Source organism: Dryobates pubescens, chromosome Z (assembly GCF_014839835.1).
Source record: "Dryobates pubescens isolate bDryPub1 chromosome Z, bDryPub1.pri, whole genome shotgun sequence".
Taxonomy (NCBI): Eukaryota; Metazoa; Chordata; class Aves; order Piciformes; family Picidae; genus Dryobates; species Dryobates pubescens.
In genome coordinates, this window is record NC_071657.1 from 12,888,762 (window position 1) to 12,911,102 (window position 22,341).

General features: G+C 43.0%; 1 protein-coding gene across 1 annotated transcript in view; it reads right to left on the minus strand.

Moving 5' to 3' along the window:
* SEMA6A (semaphorin 6A) overlaps positions 1 to 21,616 on the minus strand; it is a 115,443-nt gene extending 93,827 nt beyond the window's left edge. The window contains exon 1 of the mRNA XM_054178247.1: positions 21,357 to 21,616. The gene's annotated coding sequence lies outside the window, so the exon portion shown is untranslated. The remainder of the gene's footprint in view (positions 1 to 21,356) is intronic.
* Positions 21,617 to 22,341: the final 725 nt, after the last annotated feature.

Consider the following 22,341-nt stretch of genomic DNA (forward strand, 5'->3'; position numbering starts at 1 on the left):
AAATAAAGATGTCTATGTAACATATATCCTTCAACTTCTTTCATCTGAACACAAGTTTTTTTGTCTGCAGATTTTCATAATGTCTCTTAATACAAGCTGTTCCCGATGCCAATTTCTGAACTTGCAATTTTCTCATACAGAAGACACAAATATAAGCAGCACTTGTTTCCATTTAAGGACTGCAACTGAAAAGAACATCTAGCCTGATGGCAGCCGCCATACATTCATCAACACTTACCATGACTGCCAAAAGGTTACAAAGAAATCTACCCTCTCAGGCATTACTTGCTAGCAGTAACCCTGCAGACCTTTAATTCTTGGGCTTGGAATTATTACTATGAAGTAACTGTGGGAAGTCACAAATCACTCTACTGTATGAAAAATCTGTGAAAAATGCTGTGTCATAGAATCATGGAATTGTTACGGTTGGAAGGGACTTCAAGGATCACCTAGTTCCAGCCCCTCTGCCATGGGCAGGGACACCTCACACTAGATCAGATTGCTCAGAGCCACATCCAGCTTGTCCTTAAAAACCTCCAGGGAGATCATGACGGTGGCATATGGTTAGCTCCACTTTTCCTTTATTATTTTGTTGGCATTATTCCATCAAAGAGCTGGAGTAGTCACATTATTTATTTTTTTTCATTTTCTTTTTCATACAGTTTGCATACAAACCTCCACCAGTAACTCTTCTGCTGAACACCAGAACAATCCACACATCTGAAACTCTCCACACCATCAGAACACTGGAATGGATATATTGGCCATTACAACTAGAAGTCCACCTACCCCAGTATCTCATTAAAGGCTTTGCAGAGGGACCTTGACAGGCTGGACAGATGGGCAGAGTCCAGCATGATGGCATTCAACAAGTCCAAGTGCCAGGTGCTGCACTTTGGCCACAACAACCCCATGCAGAGCTACAGGCTAGGGTCGGAGTGGTTGGAGAGCTGCCAAACAGAGAGGGACCTGGAGGTACTGATTAACAGCCATCTGAACATGAGCCAACAGTGTGCCCAGGTGGCCAAGAAGGCCGATGGCATCCTGGCCTGCATCAAGAATAGTGTGGCCAGCAGGAGCAGGGAAGTCATTCTGCCCCTGTACTCAGCACTGAATAGAATAGAATAGAATAGAATAGAATTAACCAGGTTGGAAGAGACCTTCGAGATCATCGTGTCCAACCTATCATCCGACACCACCTAATCAACTAAACCATACAACCAAGCATCCTGTCAAGCCTCGCCCTGAACACCCCCAGCGTCGGCGACCCCACCACCTCCTCAGGCAGCCCATTCCAATGGGCAATCACTCTCTCTGTGTAAAACTTCCTCCTAACCTCCAGCCTAAACCTCCCCTGACGCAGCCTGAGACTGTGTCCACTGGTTAGGCCACACCTGGAGTCGTGTGTCCAGTTCTGGGCCCCTCAATTTAAGAAGGACATTGAGACTCTTGAACGTGTCCAGAGAAGGGCAACAAGGCTGGGGAGAGGCCTTGAGCACAAGCCCTATGAGGAGAGGCTGAGGGAGCTGGGATTGTTTAGCCTGGAGAAGAGATGGCTCAGGGGAGACCTCATTGCTGTCTACAACTACCTGAAGGGAGGTTGTAGCCAGGTGGGGGTTGGTCTCTTCTCCCAGGCAATCAGCACCAGAACAAGAGGACACAGTCTCAAGCTATGCCTGGGGAAGTTTAGGCTTGAGGTGAGGAGAAAGTTCTTCACAAAGAGAGTTGTTTGCCATTGGCATGGGCTGCCCAGGGAGGTGGTGGAGTCACCATCCATGGAGGTGTTCAAGAGGGGACTGGACGTGGCACTTGGTGCCATGGTTTAGTAGTCATGAGGTCTTGGGTGACAGGTTGGACTTGATGATCTTTGAAGTCTTTTCCAACCTTATTGACTCTACGATTCTATGATCTTTACCAACCATCACAAACCAACCTCCACACAATCACAGAATGGGTTGGGTTGGGAAGGACCTTAAAGCTCATTTAGTTCCAATGTCCCTGCTGTGGGCAGGGATTCCTTCCACTAGACCAGGGTGCTCAAGGCCCTGTCCAGTCTGACTCTGAACACTTCCAGGGAGGAGGCAACAACCACAGCTTCCCTAGGAAACCTGTTTCAGTGTCTCACCACCCTCACTAGAAAGAATTTCTTCCTAACACCCAGTCTAAATCTACCCTTTTCCATCTTAAAGCAATTCCCCCTTGTTCTGTCACTATAATCCCTTGTAAAAAGTCCCTCCCCAGCTTTCTTGTAGGCCCCTTTAGGTACTGGAAGGCTGCTGTAAGGTCTCACTGGAGCCTCCTCCAGGTTGAACATATCCAACTCTCACAGCATGTCCCCTCAGAACCAGGACCACAAGAAACTTTACTGAAAGCTTTTAACATTTCACATATACAAATTCTTATGGCTTTGTACAATTTTTCACATATTTTTGGGAGTATCCAACTTTAGTGCTTTGCCTATCTAGCATCTATCTACAGAAGTGGATAGAGATGGGAAGGAAGAAAAAGAAAAAGAAATTATGAACCACAGAAAGACCCAGTCTGGATTTTTTTTAGGTGCATTAATGCTTCACATTCTGACACCTATGTAAGTCACACAACTAGGAGGCAAGCAGTGCATTTCTCCTTGGAGATATGGAAATCTCCCACTCTCCATACTGCAGGGCACTGAAGCTTGATAGGGAGCAGTGAGTGAACAGACAGAAATCACCTGGGGGTCTGGCCATCTGCCTCTCACTCTACCAGATCAGAGAATCTCAGCTTTAAACCTACTTCCTACCTCAGCCGAAAAAAAAAAAGCTTTACCCTTGGCAAATGTACATCTAGATAGGACACTTCTCATTTGCTGGTTATAAGAGCAATTTTCCTACATCAGGCTGGGTTTGTTTGGTTGGTTGGTTTGGGGGTTTTTTTTGATTGGTTGGTTGGCTTGGGGTGTTGGTTTTTGTTGTTTTTTGGGGGGTTGGGTTGGTTTTTGCCCTTTTTTTTTCTTTCTTTAAGAAAATGGCAGCTGTCTGAAGCTGTTCAAGAAGGCTGAAATGGTTAACATAATCTCAACAGTGAATTAGGAAGCAAAGTGGTGGTCAAAAGTGTATAATAAATGCTTTTTAACCTCTGACTGTCATTCATCACAGATGTCACCAAGCATGTGTGGCATACACAGAAATACTAATAAATTTCACAAAAAGGCCTTTCCCACATGGCTTTTTCTGCTTCTGAGTTAAGGTTTACTCCTCTCTCTCTTTTTTTTAATTACATTGCATTATCTGGCTTAAAAGGAACAAAACACTATTTTACAAACTTTATTTCAGTGTTGATAAAGCATAGTACAAACTCAGCATTTGCTTACCAAATCTCTTCCCTCAAGACCACCCTGAAATTCTAAACAAGTCAAAAGGGCCACACTGAGAATAAATATCGAAGACATTGCCAACTTTATCTTTCTATTTAATTAGCAGACAGGCTCATTAGCAGAAGAGCTGTATAGGAGAGTATGCCTGCAGCCCTTGCTCACATCACGTAGGCTGCAGTCACACATACAGAAAGCTGCCCAGTGCTGGCAGCCATAGCAGTAGATGGCAGAACTGGGGACAGGAAAGTCTGTCCTCTAATGAAGGTAGACTCTGCAGTACACCTTGCCATAAAGTGAAATTTGGCCTCTGCAGTGGGAATTCCAGCAATGGATTCAACATCACAGAGCACCAACAGCAGAGCACATTCTTGCTCCATTTACCAGGTGCGTTTTCTGTGCGAGGGAGGAGAAATGGATGAGAAAGACAGCCCACATCCTCAGCATCCAAGTGCTAACTTGTCCCACAGAGCACTGCACCTTGAATGAAGCAACACAGACATGGGTGGTAAACAAACACCACTATCAGAAAAGATATGTGATGATATATGTGGGGGTGGGAGGGGGCAAGTGTGCATGTCGTCTGCATGATGTGAGGGCTGAAATTCACAATGCAGCCATGGCAGCCTGCTTCTGGGTTCAAACAGCCCGTCACTAAGCAGTACTATTTATAACTTAGATTTTAGCACTTGTTCGGCATTCAGCACCTAATACTCACAAAGTGCTCCAGGAACTGAAAAGACTGTTTGAACTAAAGGCAGTTCACTGTAGCCTCTCCAAGCAGAAGCATGTCCACCTAATTACTGCTGGGACACTGTCAAGTATATCTTAGCTCGAAACAGAAACAAAACCTTCATTTACAATAATTTGAGGATTTCTTCAACTCTTTCCTACTGAGAAAATAAAATTTGGGGGACTTGAGGAGCCACAGCTGTTAACTAATCAAAATTCTTTAAGAGACTAATGTGAAACAGCATGTTTGCAGAAGTTCATAATCACAGCAGAATTAAATCACTGTTACAGAGCATTTATTTTAAAATTTCTGTACACAAACTTTGAATACAGCAGAGGATATTTCCTTTGCAGTTTAGGTTTGATTTCATCCCTGGATACTGCTATAAAATTTCTGCTTACTTGCAGCAGGGCTCTTTATTTACACTCAGTCTTAGTTTTAAGATCTGTGACAAACGCCAGATTGCTCACGTTCATCACGATGCAGGCAGAGCCACCACACACACTGCCCTACCTCCTGGTACTCCCTGTCCAGCACACTGTACTCTTGGCTCACTCTGCAGTAGCCAGCTCAGCAGGCTTTCCTGCTGCAGACATCCAGGTCCAGAGCTGGAAAATGGGCTTTCAGTTTCACATGCCTCCTGGCACATCAGCAGCTACACCACCAGCATGAGAATCACACCTAAAACGATGATCCTCATATTGAAGTTACCTTTCCCCTACTACAAAGACCAATTCTGTAGTCACTGCCTGCACAGACAAGTCCTGCCCCATCTCAGCAAAAGTTTTGGGTCCAGCACAGACCCAAACCAACAGGCCTTCTGCCTCCACTTTCCAGCTTCCCACTTTCCCTTTGCCACAGACAAAACCCTACTCTGTTCCAAGACACAGGTTGGCACTTTTAAAAAACAAAGTATAATATATCAAAATCTAACTTTTTGGGATTGTAAACTCTGCCTTGAGCTAGGCTTTTGCTTCTCTGCTGCAGCTACCGACAATTTTCCTAAACAGTGCCAGGTGCAGGGATTTTTTTCTAAAGGAAGTTTTACTAGTTCAGTGGAAATTGGCCAAAAGCCATGAACTTGTTCCAGACAGCTGACCAGCCAGCTGCAAAGGGTAATGCCAATGCCCTTTCCTCATGGCTGCAAACATATCACCTCACCATTGGCGTGAACACAAGAAGATCATACAGACCATTAGCAGCTTCCCCCAAAACACACAGATTGTAAAGCCTCTTTCCACCTCTTTGCCCAAGGCTCATTACAATAAAATTGCTTACTGTATTTATTTTCAGTGCCCCTTCTCTCTGCATTGCTGTGTCAATCTGTCTTCCCCCCAGAAAAAAAGCTTTTCCAAGCCAATCACTTGACATGCTCAGCAATGATGAAAAACCTTCTTTTCTCTACCTATAGCTTGTCACAGAAGTTGAAGGAGTCTTGTGAGATTTACACAGGCAAGGAGGAGGGTGTGGGGATGGAGGAGAGTCCCATCTGGGCTTTTTCCTCCCCCACCTACCAAATTTTGTATGAAGGGTAAAGAAATCAGGCAGAGACACAAACGATGTCACTTGCATCTCCTGTGTGCCATCTGTTTTTTCCCCTCCAAGCTTCCCATATACTTTAGACAGTGACAGCTCATCAGAAAAAAATCGTCCCACAGCATACTGCCAGTTTGTAAAGTAGAGAGTACAATAGCATACAGCACTCCCCTTCTATATCTCGGCATTTCAGCTAGCCCTCTGTAGAGATACATACCTATAACCATTCCCTTAATCCTTCTGTTTCTAGGAACCTTCTATCCATCAGCCTTGACATTACAGCTACTATCCTTGCTCCTTTGTGACCACTTATTCCTTCTAAGTTACTCTATGTATCCGTGCTTGTCCCAGCACTTATGGGGGTAATTGAGGTCACCCAAAAGCTGTTTGGTACCACAGCTACATCTGCTCATAATTTCAAGGTTTCTGGGTTTCTTGTTGACTTAGTCAGTCATGATGTTACCTTTTCAAAGACAGTATCTTTACAAGATTGCACATATCAAAAGCACTGACATGCCACCATAAATTTGACTTCAACTTACTTAACTGCTGAGCACTTACTAAAAACATCTTTCTCTTCATTAAAGTATTTTGAGTGAAGCTTCAGTCAAAAACCCTGTCAAGATAAAGTGATATCTCAACTTGAGCCATCTTAGTGGTTTTGTTAAGGAAAAAAAAATAAATTGCAAATTATTCACAGATTTATTGCAATCTCTCTAACAAGCTCACCCAGCAGACATTAACCTGCCATACAAATATTTTCCAATAGTATTTTCCAAATGTTATTAACACTTCAAAGACACCATAAATACTGAATTAGATAAATTCTTTATTACTTATTCTCTTCCCGTGTATCCTTCAGCAGGACAAAACAGCTTCTCATCTTTTGCCTGCTGAGTTCACACTGAAAATATGCGTTAGCATCAAGTACCAGATTCAAGAAGAGAGTTTCATTTAAACTGATAAAAAGTGAGGATTTCCCCCTGCAGTTAAGAGAAATATCTTACCCTTAATTTTCCATTTAGTCTTGCAAATTCCAGTTCTTTTATCTCACACTATAGCATAAAATCACAATGGAATTTAAAGCAGAGATGTCCTAGTGTTTTCTATGATAGAGCCACAGTGAAGACAGTGTAGTTGTTAAACACCCACTGAAGTCAATGGAAATCCTGCATATATTGCATCACAGCAGTATTTCATGGACTATCCCACCTATTTCTTAAAAGACAACCAGTCTAGTTAGTATGAGCTGCCTCGTCACTGAGTAGCATCACATTTCATCCCCACTGGTTTCACCACTGTATTGCAGAAATCACCTTTAGTTGTCTGAATTGGCAAGACCTGAGCTGGAGTTGGCAACAAGTTTACACAGTCCTGGCTACTGAGACACTACTCTCAGCAAGATGATTTGATGCTATTAAACAACTCTACATCTCTTCACATCACCTTGTGTTGGCTGCACTGAAAATCCAGTGCCCTCTCCAATGTACAAACTCCCTATTTTCTCAGGCTTCATCAGTCAGTGTTGAGATGGCCTTGGGACAGATGCTTAGGGAGTCTCTTTTTTTTTACTGAGAAGAAACAGATGCTTTCAGTCTGAACTTCTCCAAACCTGAAGCTAATAGCTCACACAAAATATATATTAAAAAAAACCTAACTGCCTAAAAATGTCTGGTTTACTTGCATGTAACAGGTATGAAACATTTATTTATCTGCAGATGAATTTCTGTGCATCACCAATGCACTTCTAGTGCACCACCTTCATGATGTACCCAGCAAAAGAAAGTTTGGTGTCTTTCATAATGCTTTCGACATGTCTGATTTATTTATGTATGTGTTTGAGTTGTTTCTGCTCTAAATCTCTAGGCATCTTAGCCATGACACATTCTAAACACACAAAATTCACTTAAAAAAAAGCCCACAACAGTGAGACTTGATCAGCTGAGACTGAAGAACTGAGTGCTTTTTTTTGTGAGTGTATCGCCTTTCTTCTACACACAGCAGCTTTCGAATCAAGTCTCTGCCTAAAACCACCTACAGGCTTGCAGATACGACGTAAGGTGTGGATTGAGCAGAGGGCAAAGGTCTGAACTGGGGTCAGAAGCAGGCATCTATTCATAAAGCAATGTCAGGATGCAAATACAAATATGCAACCTTTTCAGAAAGGTTTTCCCCAGATGGGAGTCGACTGTACCCTGGCAAAACAGATACATGGAAGACAAATCTAAAGCTGCAAGGGAAGTCAAGAGCCAATCAGCATCTATGTGAGCATAGTTGTCTTGATCAGTCAGCTGTGACCTACTGCTGATTTCTCAACCTGTGTGGATCTGAAGAGACCCACAGCAGTGGGAACAAAATTACTCCAAAACGTATAAAACTCTCTCTGTGGGGATCTTGATTTGAATTAAAAACAAACAAACAAACAAATCCCAAAACATGCTAACCCCTGTAAGTTCTTTTTGGTAAGACTGGAGCACTTGGACTTGTATCCTTAACACAAAAGTAACTCTTAGCTAAAAGAACCACTTCCAGAATCTGCATGTCTCTTGTTCCATATCTATAATATGACTATTGATAATGAAATGAAGGCTGAAAGATGTTGTGTCTCAAGCAGGACACAAATGAAATGGTTTAGAAGAAGCACTGACTTCACATGGAACTGACCTGAGGCAAAATCCACATCCAGATACAAACTATTTCTCAACAAGTTAAAAAACTTGAAAAATTAAATAGCCTTAGATTTGTGTGTCAAACACATTTCCAGCTGACTTCTGAATCACTTCTAAACTAATGAATTACTGCAATTACCATTTCTTTAAACACTCGGACAACAAACAGCTATTGCAGTCTATTTATCTGCATATCACAGAAACTTTATATAACTCTAAATTCTGGAAGCTCTTTAAACATAGGAGAGTATTTAAATGCTCGTTTGAGTTACAGAAAATATACTTCCTATGAGCAAGAGGAAGTGCTAGAACTAGTGCCATGCACTATTTAACAGCTTGAAACAATTTCTACCCTACTGCTTGAACATGGGTTATTTTTAATGGACGCAAAATCCCTGCCTTCCCTTTTCTCTGAAACATCCAACTCATTTGCCTTACCTTCATCTGTGCTTTTGGCCTCCCTTCCCTGTGACTACTGAAGAACTAAGCAGCAACACCACAGGAGCTCAAAACAGACCAAGCAAATGTTAACTTGGGACACCATTTTGCTAATATGCACAGCCACTGTTTCTGCAAATTGTATTATTTTGTGTCCAACTGGTTGCACTTGTATAGTTTGATTACCTTATCTATCCTGTAGGGCTGTGCAAAATGTTGCAACCACTGAAACTAAACAGGAATTTATTTTCTGTAAAAGCAGGGCTGAGACATGAAAGCTGTGAAAGAATCTTGTTAGCAATTCCTTGTGTAGGCAGCATGTCTCACTTTAATCATATGCATTATGGCCTTTACCCATCACTGCAAATTCACTCCTAGAGCTTTTCTGCACATCAGTTTGGCTAACCCACTTTCTAAAGTCTCTGTTTAAGAAAGCTGAAAACGATATTGCTTCTTATACTGCGAACAGCAAGCAAACACACACAGACAAAATCAGTGCCTTTGAGGAGCATGGCTTGTGTCCATCATTTCTTGGTTTTGTTCTGTTTTTCACCACCTTCCTTATCATCTGGATGCCTGAAGAGTCTGCACTGAGATTCTAGAACACAAGAGGGCAGGCTACATGCAAAGGAAAACGTACAGGGCATTTCCCTTCCTTTTCAGAACTTAAGTGTCCCGGCTGAACAGGCTGTCAGAAAACTTGAAGTATTTCTCAGTATAATTACAAAAAAAAAAAAAAAAAAAAAAAAGTGACCAAGCTCTTCTACTGTTTCTCTAGACAGCACACTGCCGTTACAGATTAACTCCTGCATTTATAAACTGTGTCGGAAGGTGGAAGGTCTTTTTCTCTTGAAATTTTTAAAGCCAGTATGTAATAAGGAGAAATGTTATCCACCCCCTTTCCAGGCTTTGACATGCAATCTAAAGAAAATGCAACGGATTTCCTCTCAGTATACTCCATCCATTGAAATCTTTAAGGCCCTGCCTCCCCCCCATGAATGTATTTTGGTAAATGTGTTGTGTTTGTTCTTACGCAACTGTGTTTTTTAAATGGGGGTAGTTGTTTGAGCAGGCTGTCATATGATAGTTGTCTAGAAGTAGGCAGCACAGCTGCAAAGTAGCACCCCAGCCCCCTTACTAACACATTCTCTGCTGGTTTACTGTTCAAAAATTTCCACTACTAGACTCTCTGAAGCTGAAATATCAATTCAATGTACAGATGCCCTTACAGTACAACGCATATTAATTTTCTTATGAGTTAATATCCACCAGAATTTTCACATTTCAGCAATTAGTAGGCCTACTGAAGTCAGCAAAGTTTATGTCACCAATATGAATGAGTCAGAGGTTATCTTTACTAGACAAATCCTGTCTGGTGAAATAAATATGGACATGCAATCTAAAGCAAAACTCTGCCCTCATTTTTCTGTTTGATGTTAGCAGATCAGAAAGTTAGATCCTGCTAACCCATATTTTTGTGCTTCAACCCAGCTCCTCTGCACTTACCTACATGAGCAATGTTCTGGTGACATATTCATGCAATCTAAGGCAACGAATTTGAATATATCTTTACAGCTGGGAATCCAGGTATTGGATCTTTGGAGACAGGCCCAAAGGAGAAGATCAGGATTAGGCCTTCTTAAAAAGGCAACAGTATAAGCATTTGTATAGGTGCTGCAGGTTTTTAAAAGTTTTTGAAGTTCTTTCACAGTGATAACAATTCTTTAATCTGTTCAAAACTAAAACAGATTAATGATCGCATAAAAAAAAAAAAAAGAAATGTCCATAGATCTGATTTGCTATTCAAGGTAAATTAATGCAAGCATTCTTACAGACCTTTTCTCCAACATTAGTGGTCTACATGTTACACCCTTCTGCAGCACATCACTTGCATTTATTAACAGCCACAGAAAAGACCCTGATGAATTCTCTCTCTCATTTGAGCTGGATGCTGTGTGGGTTTGGTTTTGGTTGTTAGGAGGTTTTCTGGTTGGGGTTGGTGTTTGGTTTTTTGTTTTGTTTTGGTTTGGGTTTTTTTGTTTTGGTTAGTTTTGGTTGGTTGGTTTGGTTATTTTTTGTTTGTGTTTTTCTTCCCCTAATGATACTACCTCCAAGATTTCACCAACACATGAGAGAGCTTATGACAGACACTGCTGAATATGAACAATTGGTCATAATGTAAAGGGCACACTGAAAGGGAATTAGATATATGTACGGCACAGAACTTACTCTTTTCTACACTTCATGCTTTACATTCAAACTTTAATACATAGTTTAACACTTGTATGTGGTACTCTAAGAAAAACATTCTGACAAATCAAAACTGCATTATTCTCCCAGTCAGCCGAACACCAGCCTTCACCTCATACCTTTGGGTAGTTAGCTCCACAATGGCTAAATCTGTCTTTTGGACTATACATGTTGTTGAACAAGAACAGGATCATCGGCTTTGGTCTGGTGTTGTCTGCAGTGTTTTGTTTTGTTGTGGTTTTGGTTTTTTTTTATCTTGGGAAAGGAAGTGTTCTGGCAATATCTCTAAGTTTTATGCTTAGAACAGGATAAAGCAAAAAAAGACGACACCACCCTACAACATACACATCTCGTGATGGAATTAATCAGTGTATCTGAACATGTTCAACTTCCCTACAACAGAATTAAAAGGAAACACCTTGCAGATAATAATGAAAAAGTGTAGCAACTCATGCAACTGGACCTTCCTCTTCCCACAACAGCACTTTAAAGATTCAGTTCTTAATTTCTTGTTAAAGAAAAACAAATTCCTGTTCAAATTCAAGAATAATTTCATTGAGGGGAAAAAAAAAAAGGTATCTGAAAGAATCACTAGAAAGAAGTTAAGTCTTCTTACCTCTTTGCGAAACCTGAAAAGGCTCTCCTCTTTCATTCCTTTCCAAGAACAAACAAACAAACAAAAATCTGCACCAAGTATTTATATAAAATAAAGGTACTGCATGGACACAGTTCTCAAAACCAAAATATATTGTATAATCACCCCCCTATAACAGGCTACAGAAAATGTTTTAAAAATCAATTAAACTATGAAAGTTTCTGTCTACAATGGTATGGAAAAGTAATTTGTAATTGCAAAAGCTATGCATTTCTAATTAGTAAATACAAATAATTCATAAGTGGAATGAGTTGAACACTATTAGAAGTTTACACACACAGCACCCAACTCTGTTAATACAGAAAACTAACTTCAAAAGTTTATTTAATATACAATGGCCTTCTTTTGTCAGAGAGCCATGATGACAAGCCACTACTAAAAACACTATGATGCAAAGTTCAAAATTGCAGTCAGAAAGCCCGTGATACTCTATAATAAAAAAAGTCATTTTGAGTCAAATATCAGGCTGCATTGAGCCACACTCATGGTGTGAACTCAAGAAAGATAATCCTATGGGACCCAGCTCCTGCTTTGTCATCAGGCAATGAACAGGGGGCTATACCCTCCATACAGAGCAAGTAGCAGAAAAGGAGCTCCGGATGGCAAAAAGGCATCCCATCCTATCTTTTCCCATGCTTTGGTGTTTTGGGACAGGATGCAGTAGTATCCTGCTGGCTCAAGCTGAGTGCAACCACAGCATTTCCTTCACAGACTCAGATGCAAAGGCCAGGGATCTGGCCAACCCTCTCCACGCCATGCAGCTGCTCCAAAACTCGGCTTTCACCCAGGACCAGCTGCAAGTACCAGGGAAGTCTGTGGAGGAGTGGGGGATGACTTTCCTGTCTTTCAGGTCCCTTCATGAGCAAGCAGTCCTAAACAAGTTTTAGCCTGAGAATAATATTCAGGAAGTAAGATGATACTCAACATGTTCAAGATTTGCAAAGCAAACACTATAACATTGCTAAAAAGACACAAAATATAATAATTACTTTCCCAGAAATGATTATTTTCTTTCCTTGACAAGAATAGTGCATTTTGATGCTAAAATTAAGCTATTTGTGGATGCAGAACTTTTATGACCAACCATAAACAAACAGAAATAACTATACTGGATTATAAATGGAGTAAAGGCTTGTTACTGAGGTGCTCAGTAGATAACTCTTTTTTCACTCTCCAACAGGAACAAGATTCAGCTTCCATACTGACAATAAATCCACCTATCACTCACTTAATGATTAATTAATGTTAGAGAAAATACAAATATACCTTTCAGAACTGCAGAGTGGTTCTACACCTAACCTGAAACTACATGGAGTACAATACATTCTGAGAACAAAAACACAACTGAATTTGTACATCTACAGCTTTTGACCTATGATATTTTTCCACTGTAACAATTTCCTTATACAATCACCAGCTCCCTTCCAAAAGGAACTACAAAATGACCAGAACATATAATTTTGTTTTGTCAGAGTGTCAGTCTGCTTGATACATGCACATTGTGAGTTTAACAGGAAAAAGGCTGGGACTGATTTTATGCAAAATATGCATATACAACAGAGTACACAAAAGCCAGACTGTAAAACTGAAACTTCCATACTATGTCAGAGTATAAAATTACAAATACAGTTTTTCTGTGCATTTACAAGCAAACAAAGCTTTGTCATATTTAAAGTTCATGTGAAATTTCTGGACTTCAATTGGTTCAGTTGATAGGACTCCTGAGGGTGTATTACAAGCAACAGGCACATGTTGTCAAACTGCTTGTTGATTTCACTTGAAAAACTGACAAGATTGGGAAGTCCCAAACTGGTGTTTTAAAACTCATCTCTGAATGAAAGCCAACTATCTGAAAGTAAAAAGGTGGTTAAATTTCCAGATTAGTTCCAATTATACTGAGTTCTTTAACCTAAACTGACCAGCTTTTAACATGAGTCTTTGCTTGATGTGACTATTCAAAGCTTTTTTTCTTTTTTTTCTTTTTTAACAGAAAATATGTATCAAGCTTATGTCTGCACAAATGAAATTGCTTTATTTGAACTGGAGGGAAACCACTGTAATGTATAGTGCAAAAGAAATGGGATTTAAATATCTGCTAAAAGATATGCCTCACTCCTGTTCACACAGAAGTAATGAAATGTTTTTCTCAAAAGGAAAAGGAGATCATGACTTGCTTAATGAAAGATATTTGTGCATTATTTCCTATCAATCATAACTCACAAAACAATTAATATTCAGCATTACACTGGCAAGTTAGTTTAACAAACTAGAAAAATGGGAAAGTAGCTGGAAAACTATTCCTGACTACTTACAGCTCCACATTCCTGAAAGTATGTATGTTTTAATGCTCCATTTGTGAACAGATACTGAAACATTTAAAAAAAAAAAATACTGCCAATGTTAACACAATGCAGAAAGAGCACTGGTTCTGCCTGGAAAAAAAGTTTATTTCCCTTTTTCTACTTTGTAATTCAAGCAGCTCTGCGGCTAACAAAAGAGCACTTATTGTCTTTTTATTAAATTTAAGGTAACAATAAACATTAACTTAGTCTCAAAAATGATGTCATGCTGTATGTAGCTAGGTTAAAACAGAATGTAAAACAAATTACCTGAATTGCTTAGGAAATCCTAAATGCCTTAATATACTCAACCATTTATCAGCAGAACTAATGAAAGGCCTTTTTTGCTCTTGCAATGGATAAAGGTAGCCATTAGTCTCTGAAACGCACAGTTTTACCAGCAAGACAAAACCAAAAGCAAATCTTGGGAGTAAGTATCAGCTGGATGTTCACATAACAAGGTCCAGAGAGACACATGCAGAAGTTTCCTCTTTTAATCCAACTCTAAATAATGTTGGATGTTGTTCTCTGTTCCTTCAGAGCTCTTCTACTGCCAAAATAACTGCAACGCTTGCAAGTCCGAGTATATCTCAAGCCTTTCCCAAGGCACCCCAACACTATCTGAGGCACTGAAACTATGGCAACCGAATAAGAAAGCAGCTTCCATGATTAATAGATGAAGATCCCAGCGACAGTGCCTAGCTAGGCCATAATTCAGGAATGTAGAAGGAATTAGCTCAGAATCCATCTCAATCTACCAATAAAAAGTAGATTTCAAAAGGCACCAACAAATCACCATTTTTTTTTCTGATAAAGAAAAAAAAAAAGAAACATTACTTTAGAGCTATAACTGTTCAAATTCTTATTAACATTTCAATGAATGGCTGCATTGAGTGCAAGTAATGGATAAATGTTCATGAACGATGGAGAAGAAACCAACATAGCGGATTTCATGTCTGACTACCAAAGTCATACACAGGAATACTCAATATAGAGAACATCTGAGTAAAGCTGAGTCAGGAATGTATTTGGACACAGTTTTTTCCCATTGTGTTGGGGATTCATATGAGACAGAACTCTTTCTGTCTGATGAACTGGAACAGCTGACCATATCTATTATATACTCTACACATTTTCATTACTAGAAGGCCCTCTAAGGCTATTGGGGTCACTGCAAAATTGATTAGGGTTAGGAATTCCTTTTTCTTCAAAATAATCAAACTTCCACTAATATCTTCAGTAAAAATGCTAGTATTATAGCTCTCATCCACTAGACAGTCTCAGACTAAAGTGAAAAGGTGTAATAAAAACATAATCTCTTTCCATTTTGATAAACATCATGTTTTCACTTAAGGCAACTGGCCAGAGAGATCATGAAAGCAAAGGAATGCATCTTTGGCCCACATCACATAAAGGGTATAACTCTACAGTCAAGGCATGGCTTTAACTGGGGAGGGTGATGGAGAAGGAGCCAAACACTTTCCATACCGAGGACAGCACCCATGCTGCTATTGTATAATGTGCTGCAACACTGTGCATCTGGCCACAGAGACTCTTACTTCAGCACTGCATGAGTGTTGTAAAACTGCATTTCTACAGAACGTTTCTTAGAAGCAGTTTTGTCAGTAGCTAAAAAAAAAAGTAAAAAATGTCATAGGGTAGTCCATGACATGTGAATTTCAAGTATCTAGTATAAATATTCTATATAGGAATGCCTACTATTAAAAATACTTTTAAAGGAAAGGTCATCACTGAATGTAGTGAATTACCATATGTCTTCACTCTAGAGATGCAGGAACTGGCAGTTCTGTTAATGGCTGGTTTATCTACTTCATTTTACATCTCTATTCCAGCCCCTAAAGAAACATTTTAGGGCTTGGGGAAAAATCCCTTTCATAAAAAAAGGACTCTGCTCACACAGACCATAGTATATCCCTCCTTCTGGCTAAAAAATAACTACAGTTCTATACTGGGAAAGACTTCAAGAGGTTTTGCAGCAAATTACAGGATAATTAATGCTGGGTTTTTCTTGTTATCCTCTTCCTTCTTTGAAAGTTTTTTTGTTCGTTTGTTTTTGGTTTTTTTTTCCTTTTCTAGATTTCAGAGGGCATAAGTCTGGCATCCCCATTAATGTTCACCTGGACTATGAAAGCTGAGAGTATGATTATTTTATGGGGGCAGACAGATTTTGCATTGCCTTTCCCATTTCCAGTGGCCCCACAATAAACTGTTAGCAGCCTTTATAAGTTTGAAATGACAAAAACTGCAAATATTTCTATGCCTGTCTTTCAATGAAGCCCTTCTAACACCTCCAGAACAGACTTATGTGGTTGGTGCATATCTCTTTCCTTCATTTTTTTAAAAAAAAATCTTCCCTCAGTTCCCCCTATCACATTTAATTTTGAATCCTTTCACATCTTACAGCTGCTGAAATGCGATAGGCAAACAAGCAGCTTGGAAACTCCAGAGGACAGGCAGGACATGGAATATGTATAATTACAGCACAGTAGGTGGCACTCTTCCCTTTAAATCTTAAAACAGTGCCTTGGAGCTCTGCTGCCATACTTGCCATGTTGTAATCAAGACCCAAAGCCAAACCATCATTTGCCATGCGCAGTTAAAGATCTAACACTGTAGATACATGAACATTCAGTTATGTCCATGGCCACAGGTAATGGTTTAGTTGTCTCACGAGACAGCAGATAAAGAAAATAAAGACATGCAAAATCCAGCATTACAGATTTGCGTTGAGATGGGGAATTCTTCTGCCTTCACATATCCTATGCACATTTAAACTGTTCCTCACTCAAGAAACTGGTGTGATGGAACAAAAACTGAAAGTACTCCTACAGTGAGATGGCAGGCTTAGACCCAAGCTTTGCCCCAGCTGCTTGCTTTTGCTATTGAACACCATTCCCAGTTGCTGTATGCTGGACCCCATGCTACTATTGACTGCATTTTACCACAAAAATTATCTCTGTGCATGCCATGTCCACCTCAGAGTAATCCTGATACAAAGAATTAATGAACATAAAATGCTCAAATGGTCATCAATACAAAGCACTGCTTATTCATCTTATTTTTCTGTACCATTGTTAAGACAAAGCTTGCCACAATTTGTCAGATGTGACTTGCTCCACAACACACAGACCTTGGTCTGACTTAACACTGAAGGTCAATGCAGTGTAAATGTACTCTCACCATAGCTTCAGGTCCTCATCAAGTATTTTCAACCCGGGGCCTAAACATGAAAAATAAATCCCTATTTGAGTAATATTTCATCATTTGCCTTTACTCTCCAACAACTATTCAGTCAAGCAAAGCTTCACTGGGTGAACAAAGCTTACTCGGGTGAATGAGAATGGGTAGGATAAGGGCTAAAGATTTACCTCTTTAATAAATGAATATTAGAAGGTAAAATATTGTAGCATCTGTGCCAAATTAGGATAGTGAACACTTCTGGTTTCTGGTTCAACTCTTCTCTAGTGTATGCTGCATCTAATGTAGTTCATTATTTTCCAGAACCTACCTGGTTGTTGTTTTCAGCGCTCTGCCACAGTGCATGGGAATCAGGTTCTACACACAAAACGTTTGTTTGGGTAGTGTAACAATGTGTTCTTGCAAACAAGCTGCATGCAAGGCATGTATTAGCCTAGGTCTATCTAATCCTAAAACATTTTATGTCTCCCCTGCTGTAAACCATGAGAACTCCTTTCATGTGTATTTATATAAGGCTCTTCAAAACAAGATGACAAATTTCCCCTTCCCTTCACAAAACATGCACAAGCAAGTTCACAATCACCTACTTCCTTTTTAATGCAAACAGTTCCCGCCTGGATTTATCACAGGTCATTAATTTGATCTTTCTCCTTTTCTTGTTCCTTTATTCTTTTTTCTTTTTATTTCAATGAAGGCAACTCCTTATCCTAAGTCTGACCTTCATCCTTCTTCAGTCTTAAACTCCAGTAACTCTGATCCTCTATTTACAAACATTAAGAGAGGGTCTACAGTAATACTCACTTTTATCTTCAAGTAGCTAGAGATGTTAGCTAGTTGTGTTTCCCACAACTGTTAGGGCCCAATTATTTTTTGCTTCAAGTAGCATGAATTCAGTTGATAAGGTTGATTTTTTCCATTAAGTAAGAATACAGTCTTAATATTGACTAATTGACAATACATAGAACTTTTTTGGCCATATGATTCATCTTCCCTGAAAGAATTCACCCATGCTTCAAGCATTTGATTCTTACTACATGAAGAGTAAGTGTTGCAACTATACTTTATACAGTATTACTTGCTATTTTAAAACTCATTTAGAATTCAGAAAGAAACCTGAACCAGGCACCTGCTGCTGAACTAAACCTTTATGAAAGCCAGAGATTTTCTCCAGTAAAGAGTGGTAGAGAACAGAGATCAGCCTTGTCATGCATAGGAAATTGTTCAGCTCAAAGAGAGTATATGTACTTTTTGTCTTATGCCTTATGGAAGCTACCATATTAAAGATGGGTTCCTTTTAGATAAAATCATATCCTAGACAGCCTTGGCAACTATACTTTTTTAACAGTGACAAACCTTCCTGATGTTACTGAAGCTAAGATTTGCTATCAATCATGTATGAGGCAATTCCATGAAGAAAGGCGTTTGGTGGAGTAGACCCACATGTCCTCATCATATACTACACTGGTCTCATTAAAACAAAAACAAACAAAAAAGCCACCCAAAACAAAACAAGACAAAACAAGAAATCTCAGCAGTTAACCAGAGGAAGATCATTTTGCTTTTCTGGTCTGAAAACAAACAACAAAAGAAGTCCTGAACATGATCACAGCTGCATAAATCTTACTGAGAGAAATGCCACAGACCCCTCAAAATCTCTGAGAGTTCTGCGATTAGAAGACTCTGACTACTGGACTTTCTCATGCTGATGCCAAAAAGGATTTACATGCCAAGTAAAGACTACTTGGATGAGAATGGCTCACTGGATAATACTTAAATGAAAACCAAAACCAGTCACTGCACTGATTTTTGTAAAGACAGCAGGAAAATAGTAGCTACTAGTATAGTAGCCTCTAGCTACTATCTTTGAGGTTAGCTTAATAATTAATATCCCTGGTGGAGGATACTAAACACAAGTTAGCACACTGTGCCAAATAATAAGCCACATCACGCAGCCCTGTGAGAGAAAATGGTTGTAGACTTTGAACTCTTTGGTATTTATAACACCTGCAAGCCGTGTGTGCTCCTTTGGAAAATCAAGCATTCACCTTGTAGAGTCAGGAATTAGCGTCTTGCACAATGTACCACGGGGCAGACCACAGCCTTCAATTGTGTCGTTCTACCAGTGAAATAATTTTCTGTCCACAGCTGCTTAGAGATACGCGCCACACGCACGCTTGGCACAAGCGCACATGTTTACAAACTTCAAAAGCTGCAATTACCTCGAGAGAGGAAATTTCCCTTTGAGCGAGCGCTCACGGTTAGAAAGACAGAGCTATTTGCCCAAGAAAAACCCAGCAGTTACTGCCTTGCGACTCACCCTGGAAAGAGCCAGGCAGGAGAAGCGGAGGGCATCTTCGCTCCAGATAACCGCGTTGCAGCTCAGCACCGCTTTCCCCGCCAGATCCCCACCCGCACCCTCGGGAGCCACCCCCGGGAAACGCCTCCCTCGGGCAGGAAGGAAGGAAGGGGCGGTGGGACGGCCGAACCCTCGCAAGAAGCAGGTAGTTTCTCCACGCGTGATGAAGACCCAAACTTTTCGCCTCCCTCTCCAGCGGCGGGGCGGTGCTGACCCCAAGCCGGCCCTCAGGGCTGCCTGAGGCGCCACCGCCCTCCCTCCGTCTCGGCTCCGCGTCCCCAAAGCATCCCTGGCAAAAGCAGAGCCCGGGGCGGGGCGGGAAACACCCGCGGTCTCCAGCTCGTGTGGAGCCGCAGCCACGACTCCTGTAGCACCTTTCTTTCAGCCTAGAGCCTTCTCTGCCCGTGCAGGCAGGAGTATGGGGTATATCTGAGCCTAGAGAGAAATCCTTATCCGTCTCAGCATCCCGTCCCCCCCCCAGCATCAGAGGCATGAAAGCTCCCCCATTCAGGGCCCCCGCCCGGCTTCCCAGCGCCCCGCCGCCAGGCCGGGGGCTCCGCGCCGCCGCGCCACCAGCCCCCAGCGCCTCAGGAAAGGCTGGCTGAACAGCAACTCCTTTGTGCCGGTCGGCCTTGTTATTCCCCCTTAGAAAAACTTTCTCTTTTCCGCCGCTTCGCCTGGCTCCCCCGGGGCCGGAGGGAGGACAGAGGCTTCAGGAGTAGCAGGGCTGGGGCGCGGGCGCAGGGAGCAGGAGCCGGACTGCCCCGCGATGTTCCCGGCCCGGCAAACCGCTCGGAGGGTTCTGGTCTTTCTCGGGCTCGGCGCCGAAGGCCAGCCCGCCGGCCTGCGCTCACCATCCAGGCAGAAGCTGCCGGTACAGCCACCGGCCCGCGAGGGGGATACTGGCGGCGCCCGGCAGAAAGGGGCGGGGAGCAGCCCTGCCCGAGAGCCACCTTTCTCCCCGGAGCTGCGGGAGTGCAGCCGGCAGCCCCCCTCCGCCGGGGCCGGGCGGAGAGGAAGGTGGCCGCTGTCAGCAGGGAGAGAAGCCCGCCGCCCCAGCCCACGATCGCGAACAAAGCCCGCGCCAGCGCCGGGGGCTGCGCCGCCGAGTAAGTTTCATCGGTTCCTGGCCACTTTCCTCAAAACGCAACCCCAGCCTTGAAAAAACAGATAAAAGAAAAATAAAGAAATGGACCACAACCCGACTACCCGGCAAGGAAGCGCGTAGACCGTGGGGTTACGCCTCTCCACTGAGTGCCCACATTGTCCCCATAACAAAGACGCCAAAACGCCTCCCACCCCCAGTCCGCAACCCAGCTCCACAAGATGCTGGGAGGCCCAGGGTGAGCGAGCACCAGCCTCAGACCCGGCGGCAGCGTCCCGCGGCCGCCTAACTCCCAGCGGCGCCCCAGCGGGCGCGCCCCCCTCACTGCTGCCGGCCCGCTCCAAGTGGGGCTCGGGGCTGAGGAGGCAAAGAGGAGCTCCAGCACCGCGCATGCAAACCGTGTCAAGGGGCTAGGGAGGAAAACTACCACATCAAGCAGTTCTCTGTGTATGTGGCGGTGGGGTTAAAAAAGAGAAAAAGCGAAGCCACGAGATGCCTGTGAAGTGGCAACAGCAAGCGCAGCCTGTGCACTTGCAGGCGGCTATTCTCCTCCCCAGGCGCTGCAAACGCCGTCGAGACAGCCTCATCCAGCCTCAAACCACACACCATCCTCAGTCCTCCCGAGCCTGCCGGGGCGACCCGGGAGCTTTCCTTTGCAAGCAACCCCAAAACACCAGGTAGGGGACACGGACGGGGGAGTACTGTACCTTTTCGGTGCATGTATCTAGGCAGCTAGAGGACAGGACTAGCTGATGTAGTGTCCCATTTAGTAATCCATTTAAGGGGATCTCTCTGGGAAACTGGAGCCACTCTCTCCTTTGCAATCCTTTGTCATTACTACATGTGTGCTTCCTGGGGGATGGAGTATTTAATATTTCTACTTTCTGAATTGCAAATGCAATTTGTTCATTTCCAATGATGGGCGAAAAGAAGGGAGGGCACAGGGAGGGGAAAAAAAAAAGAAAAAAAAAAAAGAAAAAAAGAGAAAAAAAGGCGTTAGCAACTCCTCTCCAGACCCAAATTCCACTACGGTTCCACTCCAGTTAAGTCCCGTTCAGTCGCGCTTCGGGAGGTAAGTCATTTCGGGGTCTCCTGCTGCTCCCTCTCTACCAAAAGTGCTCCCGCTGTGACGGCTGCTTCAGTAAAACTCCTAGGCTGGAGGCACTCGCCGTGCCACGGCAGGAAAGCGCAGTCGCTCCTCGCCCCGAGCTGCCGGGCATTGGACTGCGCGCGGCGAGGACTCGGGAGCCGCTGTCCCCCGCTGTCCCCCGCTGCCTGCCGCTGCCCTGCCTCCCCTCCGCGCCCGCCTCCCGGCCCTTGGGACGCGGCTCCACCGGCGGAGGCGGAGACAAAGCCCGGACTGGACTCAGACGGGCGGACGGGCGCGCCCCGCCCCTCTTCTCGCACCGCCCGCCACGACGGGTGGGGCACGTGCCCCAGAGGGGGCGCGGCTGCCGGGCGAGGGGCGGGGCCTTGGTGCCTCACGGGGAGGCGGGGGTCGCCCAGCCCCGGACAGCGCGGGGGGGGCGCTGACGGAGGCGGTGTTGGGTCGTTGCTTGCAGGGGCGGGTGTGTGTGTAGTGGCGGGGTTTGGGGGGGAGTGGTTCGCTCTTCCTTCCAGCGCTCTCTACCGGCGACGCTGCTGCCAGCGACACCATCCCTCCGGCGTGGAGCCCGTGATGAGCGTTACCGG